We start from the raw sequence: 13,222 nt of genomic DNA, 5'->3' as shown, positions 1-13,222 counted from the left end.
GCGAAAGAGAGAGACGGGCAGGGGGGTGAGAAAAAAAAATCCTTTCCAGCCACTCTGGCTTGCTTCGAATGCACGACAAGCACTCGGAGTTTGGAGTTTTGACGTAAGCCACGGTTAAAAACCCTCCCCGCTTTCTTCCTCCAAGATCGGGAGCAGCTCCGAAGAAAGTCACCAAGATGAATTGCCACGCTCAAGAGGAGCGGAGACCAAAGTGTGGGCTCGGCTTCAGTGGGAGAGCTGTAAAGGATGTTTTGTTGTATTTTTTTTATTTGACGTGTCATTACTTTGACATTTATTTTTTCCTCAACTCTGAAGAAGATTGCGTGGATTAAGGTGAAGGTCTCAATTCAATCGAAGGGAAAGTCAGAGAAGATTATGGACACAAAATAATATAATAAAAAAAATGTCTCACTTCAAAACCGCCACTAGATGGCCACAGAGTACTGAAATGTAAAATGCCTGTTTAAAAAAATAGACACCGGCGTATTTATACTATCCTCTGTATCTCACATTTTTGGACGCTAGAGGTCGCAATTTTGTAGCGGCTGATAAATCTAAAAGCTTCTTGAGAATTTTGCTCACACGCTCCAAACACTGTCAAGCGAAAGAGCATTCCGTTGTTGGAAGAAGAGCTCAGGAAAAGATGAGACATAGAAGGGGCCCAGTGTAAATAAGTCTTTTTTTTTTTTTTCCATGACGTAACACAGCACCAAAAGTGGTGTGAGAGGTGTCACAGCTTCTTTTCTAAACAATTCTTTTTTTTTTAAGCCTCGTCATTATGAGTCCATCTTACACGGTCACAGAACAAGCAATTTCGACGCTCCATAAAAAAAAAAACTTTCTCGGAATCAAAGTGCTGAGGCAATAAGTGTAACTCCTCACACTTATTTGGCGGCGGTGTTTTAGCATTCTCCATTTTGTCCCACTTGAGATTGCCGTGGCGTGCTCATCATGCGTGGGTTATTGCTGAGCACTATTAAAAATTCACAGCTGGAGTCCCGTGCCAAGTTTGAAAATAAAGAGGATTTCTCTAAGAAGGCTTCCAAATAGATGGGAGTGTCTCGTGGCAGCCCCATTTTTTTTTTTGCTTACGCAAAACAGATTAACCATTACTATTTTTTCATCACACCAAACAAATCGTACGAAAACCAAAACAATATCAAAAATAGGAAATAATGTAAATCCAATAAATCTCTTTCAGACACCCACTGAAGGAAGTGTATAATAAATATTTTTCTTGTGGGTCTGGAATTTATCCCCCCCTTCAATAAAGCACAGGTGTCAAACTCATGGCCCGGGGGCCAGATACGGCCCGCCACATCATTTTATGTGGCCCGCGAAGACAAATTGTGCATCAAATTCATGTGCGATTACTAGAATTGCAAATTGTCTTCACTTTAAATATCGTTTTTTTTAAATATTTGATCAGATTTTACTCGTCTGATTTGAAAACGAGTTATTTGTCAGTTTGTTTTGTAGCTTTTACTGTATATAATATGAGGTGCTCATACATTTATTTGGGTTGACAGTCATAATGGCCCTCCGAAAGAAGCTATGATTACAATGCCGCCCGCGAAAAAAATGAGTTTGACACCCCTGCAATTAGGTTTCATTCAACCCGCATCTCAAGTATATTGCACTGCAAACTCCCGCTGCCCATCAATTCAGCCATCAAGCGACTTTCCAAGCGAAGCAAACAGCGAATGCAACGTGATCCAAATCAAGAAGCCGTAGCTCGTATTTTTAGCATCTCATTTACAAGCTGAAGCGCAGCCAAACGCTTTCGGTCATTAATCCCAGCAGATTGAGAGGGAATACGCGTGTCAATATGCTTAAAAAAAAAAAAAAAAAAAGACACCAAATGCATAAACAAATGAACAAAGTTGAGCAACATCGTTATTTGAGGGCCGAAAGCGACTTCTGCATCCAAAACGTCAGCGGCGACTGCAGCTCTTAAAAACAGAATAAAATAATTTCATATTTCTGAGTGCCGGCGTCGTCGTCTGCGGCATGAATTAAGCGCCGGAAGGTTTTAATAGGGGACATTAATCATACTGTCACACAGCTTGAAACCTTGGGCCATAAAAATGTAAAACTGTGCATAAAGAGGATTAAAAACCAATTAAGCAGACCCCAAGTCATCGATAAAAGAAAATAAACATACGCCTACCGTGGAAAAAATAAACAGCAACAATAAGATCACAATGATTGATTTTGTTTTCATGTTGGTATTAAAAATCTCCCATTTGCAGGCTTTGTTCTAAATTAGCCCTCTACCTAATCAAGGATTTCAGGGATTACTATTTATTCTAACTAGCAGTGTTGTGTTAAAGGGACAGTGTGTAGAATTGTCTGCCATCTAGTGGTGGACTAGTGGAATGCAAGGAAGCATGTCAGCCTCATATTATCTTAGATTATAATTAATTATTCTAATGATAATTTATACTAGAATTACTTTGGTATATTTTAATATTTATAATTACAAGACTTATTACAATTGCTATTAGAGTACTATTATATATGAGCTATATTATTATTATATACATTATTTATAAATACATTATAATTATTTTAATTACTAGACCTAGTATATGTAAAAATGTATAAGCATTTAAAAATCCAAATACTCTACACACTGGCCCTTTAAATTAGCTCACGACCTTTATATGCAATAATACACAACGTGGATTTCGTGGAGGGGGGACGGCGTTTGTGTTTTACTCCAGAAAGGGTTCACATCCGCCTCACTGTTAAAAGCCATTTCATGGTCAAACTGCGGCGTCACGGAGCAAAATCAATGAATTTCATTTCTCCCTGCGATAGAAATGGGCCAAATTGGTAGGCCTGGCTGGTTATTGCTCACATCTGAGTTCTCTCAAGTGGTTGCCTCTCTCATGACAAGACTCCTGCATGGTGACGCCTTCCAAAGGCGATTTAAGCAGAAATTATTCACGTTGGGTCATCTGGAAGTCAATTTAAAGCAGATAAAATCCTACTTGGCCCATTGATGAGTATTTTTTTACTACAGCCTTGACATGTAGTCACATTTAGCTGAGGAACGTCTGAGCACGGCCGCCTCGCCGGCTCCAGGCTGTGACATCTCGGGGTCGCCCATTAAACACGCAACTCACAGAGGGGAGGGGCGGGGGGGCGGGGGCGGGGCACGTACGTCGGCAGAAAACCGGATTGGGAGCATCTTCACAGTACACTTCATCTCCGTTCATGCTCCAACAGTTGCCTGCTCCATGATTTTCAATACATTAATCCTCTGCGGAAAAAAAAAAAAAGGCTTTTGCTGAAACTTAATTAGCGGCTTTAATACAGAAAAAAAATGATTCAATAATGCTGCAGGAGGTAGCTTGCCGGATGTTTTATTTTTAGAGCTTCATTTTTTGGCTTGGACAAATCATTGGCTTGTCCAGCACAAGGATAACCTCCGGGAATAGTTTGGTGGGCACTTTCAACACGTCCCACTGAGAAGCATAATGTGCAAAACAAACATTGTTTTGACTTCGTCTCTATTTACTGCTGCGTCTTCTCAGCCCGCTCTGCTCTATTTACGCCAGCAAATCTGCAATTACAGTTATTTGCTTTCTTTTTTCGCCTCCTGTAGGCCACATGAAATCGCATTAGGAAGGCGGCCATGTTGCGGCTGTGGGAGATGCAGGCAGACATGATGAAAACACCTTTGGACAGGCAAAAGATTTCCAACGGCAACTTCCTGTCTGCTCAGGTGACTTCCTGTCACCTTGAGTGGTCAGTGAGGACAAGCACAACAATGGTGGGGGAAAAAAAAAAAGGAAAAAACTTCTTTTTTTTAAGAAAAACAGCTCCAGCATTGGGAGTGATTGGATTCATATTTTTCTCACGATTTTCTTTTCAATCAATACAACAAACATATTTCTATTATAAATCTCTGCTTTGCAACAGCACAAGAACAAAACATTTGATCAACTCCTCAAAAGTCATTTCGGCTTATAATGTGCTCTACAGATTGGTCACTTTAATTAATGGGGAGGGCAGAAAAACAAATAGGGCGCATAACCCGAAAAGAGGCCAACCAAGAAATGGCGATCAATCCTAATTAGGTGCGGGCCGAACGTATCGGAGACAACAGTGACTCCGCCCCCCCAACCTCGGCCAGCAAGTCGGGGTACAAGCACGACGGCGTACACGGCAAATTACGGGCACTTCCTATGTCGCTTTGCATTTAAATTGAATTCTCGGTGTGCTCAGTAATGCGCAGATAATGCTGGGGGGAAAAAAAGGCGGAATGATTCAAAATCATACATCAACTCATCGCACTAGAGGCTAATCTGCATGGGAAACAACTCAGCCGAATTTCAGATTCAAATTTACAATGGGTAAAAATGGCTGGCTTGCTTTAAGAAAAATTAAACAGTGTGTTTTACTGTCTTTTTAAAAAGACAAGGTTATATCAATATTGGCTATTACTGACTGTCAGCAGTAATGAACTTTCCTCTTCTTTTGGTTTTTGAGGGGACGTCTAAGCGGGGCAAAATATGGATGTTTGAAGAGTTGAGTCAACAGGCAGCCTCTTTAATCGCCTTCATTAATTAACTTTTCCCCCCCTGCCTCCTTCTCGGTGAGCAGAGAGGGGAGGGGCGAGCAGTTACGCAGGAGGAGGGAGCAAATCAAACGCGACAATAAAATCAAATCTTCGCTCTGGTTAATGTGCATTGCCCTAAAAAATTTGTCAGCCCAAGGAATGGACTAGTTGTAAAAACGGAATTAAAACAATATTTATTAATTTATTCATTTAAACCCGACTCTTTATTTCCCCAAATATTTATAAAAGAGTCATTTTAGAGGGCTTATTTTAATAATGTGATTACGCAACATTTGTGCTCACGGTTATCATACTAGAGAAGAGAGTAACAATACTTGTGACAAACTCACTCCGACAAAATGAATAAGTTGTTTTCTCGGAAATTGGCCCAAACATCTGTTTGTCGGCACGTTTACAACCTGGATTTCAACCGGAATGAGCACTGAGTGACTTTCCCCGCTGTCATTTGTAGCAATCTGCCACTGGCACAGATTTAGCCAATATGTAACGTGACCGGAGTCATTTTCTGCACGGTCGGCCATGACAGACGGGCCCGGGGGAGAGGAAGCAATTGTGCCCGTTTACAACGGAGGTGTGGAGCAGTTTACAGTAGACAAGCAGAGAGGAGGGGGTGGGACGTAGCTAAGGGTCATCGTGTCCTTGGGAAGGTGACTTTTTGGCGCACAGCAAACCAGGGGGAGTCTATTTCCTGCATGTGACCCCTGGAGGATGTTACTGAAAAAGCCACGCCTCTGTAACAATATAAAAAGCTCTTTTTCATACGCAATGAGGTCACGCGTGACGACATCGGCCATCATTCTAGCTCGGACACTACCTCACGAGTCTTTGGCACCCTCATTAATATAAATCAGCGATCTGGGTTGGAAATGGCGTGGCATCTTCCTTTGTATGAGGGAAAAGAGATCTACAAAACATGCTGTTGACCGCAGCTCACAATCAGACCCTCACGCGGAGATATAACATGCCAGTCACTGGCCAAGTGGGAATAAATGAGAACAGGTTGTTCCTGTTGTCGCCCCTCCCTCGCATGCAAACCGTTTTGTGACAAAAGCGCCCCAAGATTGATCCGTCGAGATCCCCCCCCCCTTCCCGCCCCCACGAGCGGCCAATCAAACGGTACCTGAAAACCATTTGCGAGCTGTCACTCAGCAGAAAATGACAAATTTTACACTCAAGAATTTAAACGTCTGGGATTTCTTGATGACAGGTGTCGGAGCTCCTGAGAGGATTCATTCCGACCCCTGAAGGGTGTATTGATTTCCTACTCGCTGGAAGGAAGTCTGCTTCGTAATTGCCGGCTAACCATGCGCGGAAAGAACACGGTCTCTCATGTTGCGGTGCCGTCTAATTTTCAATCTGGTTGGAGGACGCGGAAAAGCTTCTCGAAAAGATTTTAGAGGAAGCGAGACAAAAACAGAGGGAGGTCCTAAGTGAGTGCCGCACACCGTCGTCGTTTGGAGCTTTAATCACTTCAACTGTGAGGGTGACATCTCTTTGACAAGCTCATCATTTTCTAATTATTCCTCTCACATCGTGGTGATTAATGAAAGAGGAACTTTTCCACACCTGTCCCTCCCTAGCGTCTTCGTCCTTGGCGCGACATGACGGCACGGCCGTATCAAATATTCAGTGTTTACTGTACAGTCGGCACAGGGCAAGTGGAACATGACCTGACCTGTCAGGAAACCAAAGAGATCCAAACAAAGAATGAGGAGGGCCCCCCCTTTTATGTCAGAGGTAAACCCGCTACTGTGCTAGAACAGTCTAGGACCACGATGACGGACGAGGCGTCGGATCGGGTCACGGGTGAGCAGACGCCGGCACGTCTGATGGCGCAGACACGTGCGTGTCTGAGAAGCAATTCCCACAAGCTTTATCACATCAATCGAAAAGTTAATAAAAGGGGAAAAGGAGATAAAGATGTCAAAAGTTGAATAACTGCTGACACTGCAGTTATCAGGTAGAAGACTTTGTGATTCACTGGGATGAGAACATCAGAACTCTTCCTTGAGTCCATTTATTTTCAATTTATTTATTGGCGTGACTCAATTTTTAATCACTGATAAACACGGAAAGCATGAAGCGGATCGCCATCAATACGAGCATCGGGTTAATAAACGCTAATGAATGGCCCGCCGGTAGCTATGGAAACTAATGGCTAACTCTATTGGGCCAACTGATGGATTCCTCCCATTCAGCTAATCTGCTTTTATTGGTTTGGATTTGAAAGCTTCAGCTGTCTTCACTCCGCCACAGTGGAAAAAAGCACACAAAAGTGGGCCGCAATGTCGACTTGCTACCCGGGCACGGGTGCAAAAACCGTACGGAAGCTCCCTCAAGTTCATTAGCGTCACGTCTCTGGAGGATCAATGTTATCTCGCTTCCGCAGCCAAGAGTCTTGACAGCAACACTCAATTAAAAAAAACACGGTTGATTGATTCCTGTGTAGTAATTCGGCCAACGAGCCACAAGTGACAAACGACCCCCCCGCGAAGAGTCTTACCGGTATTCAGCGAGCCGGTGATGAGTCGGAACAAGTAGCGGGCGAACTTAAAAACCTGCCGCTTGCACCTTCTCCTGCAGCTCATCTTGGCCGCCGAAAGCGGTTTCTCCTTCAAACGAGGTCCCGTTTGCGGCTCGGGCTGCGTCAGAGGCGCACGTTTGGCGGCGCGGCGGTCATTCGTGAGCGGCTCCAGCGTAAAAGCTCGATGAGTCTCGGCCAGAGACTTTCCGGAGGTGCGGGGAGGGGAAAAAAAGTCTTCTCCCGGACGCGAGCGCACGCTGCCGCACTTGAGCCGCTCGGCACCATCTGTGGATGTTTTACCGTCGCTGACGGTTGCTATGGAGGTGGAGCCTGATTGGCCCGCCAGGAGGAGGAGGAGAGATGGAAGGCACACATGGTAGAGAGGTAGCCAAGGCACTTTATGCGAGTGATGCAAAATATTCACATGAATATTTATTTCGGAGGACTTTTGAAAAGAGGAAATTACATTTTTCGGCTTTATTGGAGTTGTAAAAGTAGTTGTTGAATCAGTATTTGTATACACAGGCGGCTGACTTGTGGTCAGGTGAATCATTGACAAGCTCCGCCCGCCAATTTGGTTGCGCTTCATTTAGCTCAACATGTGCGCGACTCCCATCAACTCGCCTCATATAATGTCGGACCAGGAATTCCGTATAAAACCAGCTAACTATTTACAAATTCACCTTTTCTTATCGTTTAAAATTTTCACACAGCAGAGTCTCTGAGACTCCTCCGTTATGCTATTAGCAATAGCATCGGCAGCTAACAACAAAAATGGTTGCTATTGATGTGTCAGACAGCTGAGACAACTTCATTTTCGCACGCTGGCGTCTCTCCGCTGGATTCGTACTTTTAAATTGGTGGTTTATCAACGTCAATATAACAATTATTTTCAAATGTATTGCCAAACAGTCTTCCATGTTGACATGGTTTGTTATGATGCATTTTGAGGTCAGGAAATTTCAATTTGCTTGCTCACTCTAATCCCGGTGTTCAATATTTCGACTTTTTCATCTGTACCAGAAACGTCAACATTTGGATGTCTGTGTGATGTACGGCGCAAAATCACCACATTCCAAGTCCTTATAGAGTAGGGGAAAGACGTATGTTTACTTCAAGTGATATGACAGCGTGTGTGTTCGGGGGGTGACGATACAAACACACACATGTTGACAATTTAAAGCAAATCGCGCAATGAGGACACAAAATCCCGCTACTGCCGGGGCGGCGTAGCTGGAAATGGCTTCTGATAATTATTAACTCTCATGAATTTCCAGAAGGTTTTGTTTTATAGCAGATTGCCTGCATAGCTTTTTCGACTTTGTACCACGGGCGTAACAAGTCATTAAAATGAAACACGGAGCGTTAATTGAGCCGATTCAAGGTGGTGCGTTCATATCAGACGTCGTCGCAGCACTCGGGCTGAAGTCTCAGAGTGTCAATCAAGCACTGATTAAAAAGCTGCGATGCACGCTGAAAATATTAGCACTTTCATTGCGTGCCGATTTACTGGTGGAGTGTACGCTAAGAAAACAACACATTTGGCTAAGGTAGCACAATTAGGACTTTTGATCACGTCGAATGAAAGCGCAATTCCAACAAACTCTCAAAAAGAGATAGCGCTAGCAAAGCAGAAAGTAGCTTGAAGTTAGCGTCCTCTCAAACAACAATAGCCGGTCGATGCCCAGCGACGGATGGTCCTTCCATCCTTGCTGACGAAGGCAAAGTCAGCACACTGGGGGGCTTTTCTCCGCCACCGGAGAGCTATTAGCACATTTACGCCTATTTATGAAGTCTTGTGGAAGCAGTGACAGGAGAAATATATACATTTTAAACAGTATATATGTATATTAGGGAGGCACGATATATCGATATTGGCCCATGCAATATGCATATCGCAAAGATATTCAATAAGTTACGGAATTATTTGATTTTGTCTAAATTTCACAAACGCAAACATATATGCATCGGCCTCCAATGGTTTAATATTATATAGGTTATATTATATAGTTAACATTATATATACAGCAATTACAATTAATTCACTAATAATACTTTGAGCTTGCTTATTTTGCTGCATGAAAACATTTTTATTGCTTAATTATAGATAATAAAAATGGTATTTCTTGAGGTACAAGTTAAATATCACAATAATATAGCGCTTTATTCAACAACTATATTGCATTTTTTTCCCCAATATTGTGCATCCCTAACAAATACTATATATATATATATATATATATATATATATATATATATATATATATATATATGCATTTGAAGAAGACCAAAAAAAAATTTCTAGCAAAAAAAAAAAAAAGTACAGTCTCGCTCTTGCGTGGCACATGTACCTAAAGTCAAACCCTCTTCAAAGGGCGACAACATCGATATCGGTCGAGCAAACAGCCAGTCGGATGCAAAGATGCACAATTCCTACTTGCCCTAAAGTCTACATCGGCGAGGCAGCCAGTTGGGTCCTGTGCAAAAGCGATAAAAGCCAATTTGGTGCTTTCATGTAGAAGGCTAAGAGACGGCCGAACCGAAGCGGGGCGCCGCCGCAGATAAGCGCCTGCGGCTCGATACCCGACGAGAGTAATGAATCGCTGATGACAGAGCGTACGGACGTTAACGCAAACGCTCCCCGGGGGCGCTCGTCTGAAACGCATACGAGACGCTTCTTGGCGTGAATCTTTTTTGTGCTCTTTGTATGCGCTAACCTGCCTGAGCACTTTTCTTGCCGAATGACCTTTGGGGAAAAAGGTCACGACTAAAATAGGGATATCATCGTTATCTTTAAAAAATGTGCTGATGTTGAAGAGTCTATTAATATAAACGCAAACCTACTGACTTAGTTGAATTATCTTCATGCTTACGCGCAAAGCTCACTTGAAGCAATGCGCGGTTGAAACAAAAGGTGGCGCTAACCAACACGTCGGGGCAGCCGTGAACATCCCGCCGACTCATCGTTCACGCTGTCCACGTGCCAAAGCGGCCTGGAGAGCGTCAGCGTCGCCGTATTTACTTTAAGCGGGGGCCAGCTGGCTTTTTAAAAGTAATGGCACAGTAAAACTTTGATAAATCTCTGTCTTCCGCATAAAGGGGGTTCACGTAATGTCATAGCAGAGAGTATATTGAATTAAATGATGACAATAAAGTGAGTTTACACAATTACACTCGATATAAAATTTTGGACTTTTTGAAAATGTCACAACCATTCACATCAAGGGAAATTTTGACATTATTTTCCAAAACTCCAAATATTTTCCCAATTTTTTTTTCCCTTTTTGTGCCCAATGTAATTGAAACCTACTGTACCGTGATTATAATTGTCTCCGTTCCCATCGTGATAACCCCGCCCCCCTGAGGTTTATTATAACAACAATTTGGCCCTGACAACAAGTTTGACAGCCTTCCTGCGAAGGATATTTTTTATTTATATTATCACCTGCTGGGAATTGATGAAAAAGTGCTTTTCCAGAACATTGATCTTGACACATGTGCCATGTGCTCACATGGGCATACTAATGAGCGCTTCGTGAAGCTCCGGCCAAAACCGGCGTCCTCAGAGACGTCAATATTTCATTCGGCGATGGTAAATATCGCCGCTCTGTAGGTTTGTTTGTGTCGGAGCCAACACGCCGTGCTTGGCTCTCGGCGATATAGCCAATAATGCAGTCGAGCTTGAGTCTACATACTGGAAAGAAAGGTAAATAAAAAGCAGATTTTGCTTATTTTTAAATTTTTTTAGATCCCTTACCACCGAAGAAATGACCGAGTCTGCCAGATTTGAGTCTGTTTTACTTCCACGGCAGATTGTTTTGAACTGTACTCATGTAATTATGACATCATCAAGCGGAGGCCCGCAAGCCAATCAAATCGGTTCATCACAAGTGGAGTGCCAGTAATCTCTCCACTAAGGTTGAGAAAGTACACACGGGAGTCATTTCCCGTGAACCTCCAGATCCAGTCGAGTGGTTTCCTTGAAAGTGCGAGAGGGGCTTTATTTACAATTCTGGACCAGACACGCGTCCCTGTTAAGACAACATATACACGCCGTGCCTGCCGCGCTGACCTGGTTTCCTTCCTCACGACGTGCCTTGTTGACCCAATTCCAGAAAAGCGTCTGCGGACATAGAGTCAACTCAAAGACGACGTGATGATACCCCGAGGGAGGCAATTGGGAGCGGCGCCATCAGCAAAGCAGGACATGTGCGACTGGCTGCACAGGTGACAAAATGACCCCCGCTGTCTGAGATGCGTCAAGGACCTTGCAGGTCGTGTATGCTGCTCTGGGACCACCAGAGAGAAAAACTCTTGTCTATAACTATCAGCTCGCAGTTAACTGGAGAGGTTCATGAAAAAATGGGCCAGCGAGCAGAGAGGGGAGGGGTGAGCAGTGGGTGGGAGGGAGCAAGATGAATGTCAGGATATGAAAGTATTGCAAACAACGATGCGTTTTTGCTCTGTGGATTGATGAGCATTGTCCTAAATAAAATAAAATATTTTTTTTTATTTAAAAAAAATAATTAAATAAACTGGTGCCAGTGGATACTAGTCAATGGAAATTGCAGGATTGATGACCATTGTCCTAAATTAATAAAATAAAATATTTAAAATAAATAAAATTAAAAAATAAAATAAAACTGGTGCCAGTGGGTACTAGTGACTGGATATTTGCAAGTATTATTGTTTTTTTGCTGAAAATCAGTCCTCAGAATTGCTCCAAACATTTGTTGCTGTTTTTTTCTTTCGTCTAAAAACGCTTCAAGGGCTGCTGCACATCAGGCGGTCTTACTCTTGAGCAAAAGTAATGTAGCACAATTCACTCCATCTGGTGTACGAGGTAAATATGCTGATGACGCCGGCGTTCACAATTGCGGACATCTGTCTGATCCACCCAATGAAGCAGTAAAAAAAAAAAAATCACAAGTCCAAAACACAGCCTGCCTCATTTCTGCTGCAGTGCACTTTTGCATGTTGTGTCCAGCCATGACTAATAGTTGGTTAAATGAGTCAAAGCATGTCTTGCTCAAGGAACGCACAAATGCATCGTGAATAATGCACTCGTTAACACAAACGGCGCCGGCTCGGTTACGGGCCAAAAGCTGGGCCAACGGACGGGCAAGAGAGTGCTATTGTCTTTCAAGAGGCTACTTTGAAAATGACGCGGGACTAATCCCTGGCTGTTAGCGGCTAATTCCTTGTTTACAAAGGATTGGAAAGTGCTCCTCTTGAATTCATTACTGGGAGGGAAAAGATAAGACTAATTGCAATTTCTGAACGGTTTTTAACCCCAAATGAAATTAACAAAGAAGTAAGCACACTTTATTAGCTTGCTAACATAAAAGGATGTAGCTAGCTAATGGCTACTAACATCATTCACAGCTCTGACGCTGTTCTTGAATATTGAAACATAAAACAAATTTATGGATATAATTTTTTGATTAAAATACGTAGGAGTGGGCGAGAACCAAATAGTACTGAGTAGCGAGTACCGGTACCAAAATTGCCAATCAATCAAATGCAATTTTAAGGAATTTACTGTATTGGGATATCAAGGTCTAAAAAAAAAAAAACATCTGTCAGTTTTTTAGGGAAAATTTCATTTTTCAAAAGTACACATTCGATTGGAAATTGGTGTTGATATCAGTGACTAATCAGGAAAGAATCATTTGACCTGGTACCAGTCTGGAAAAGTGGCATGGAACATCCCTAGCTGTGATCATAATCAACATCATCACTTTGGTGCAGCATTTCCTCTTTTTCATGTCTCCGAAACAAGATTAATGCGGAGGAGCGGGATCATCATTTTCCCATCATTCCTCACCAACTGTTTCCACAACACATGAATCATTTTAATGACAACAGCGCAACGCCCCCACCCTCCCCCTCTCGCTCACACCCCTTCCGGGGGGTCTTCTCATGGAGGCTGCTCATCAATTATCATTTCCAGCTCACCTACACTGTTGACCAGTCTGGAGCCACAAAATATATTTCCCTCCCGGAAAAAGCGACCTTCTCAATATCACCAAGGATAAACATGACAGGAGTCTTTCCTCAAAATAGAATAAAAAGAAAAAGGCCTGGAGATATTTGTCTTTTCAGTG

General features: G+C 42.9%; 1 protein-coding gene across 1 annotated transcript in view; it reads right to left on the bottom strand.

Annotated features, from left to right (window-relative positions):
• The window catches only part of kcnip4a (potassium voltage-gated channel interacting protein 4a), a 32,358-nt gene that overhangs the window by 15,787 nt on the left and 3,349 nt on the right, over positions 1–13,222 (bottom strand). The gene's annotated exons all lie outside the window — the stretch shown is intronic.

Source organism: Syngnathus floridae, chromosome 1 (genome assembly GCF_059516105.1).
Source record: "Syngnathus floridae isolate MCC-2025c chromosome 1, RoL_Sflo_1.0, whole genome shotgun sequence".
NCBI classification, from domain to species: domain Eukaryota; kingdom Metazoa; phylum Chordata; class Actinopteri; order Syngnathiformes; family Syngnathidae; genus Syngnathus; species Syngnathus floridae.
This window is presented reverse-complemented; position numbering and strand designations above follow the sequence as displayed.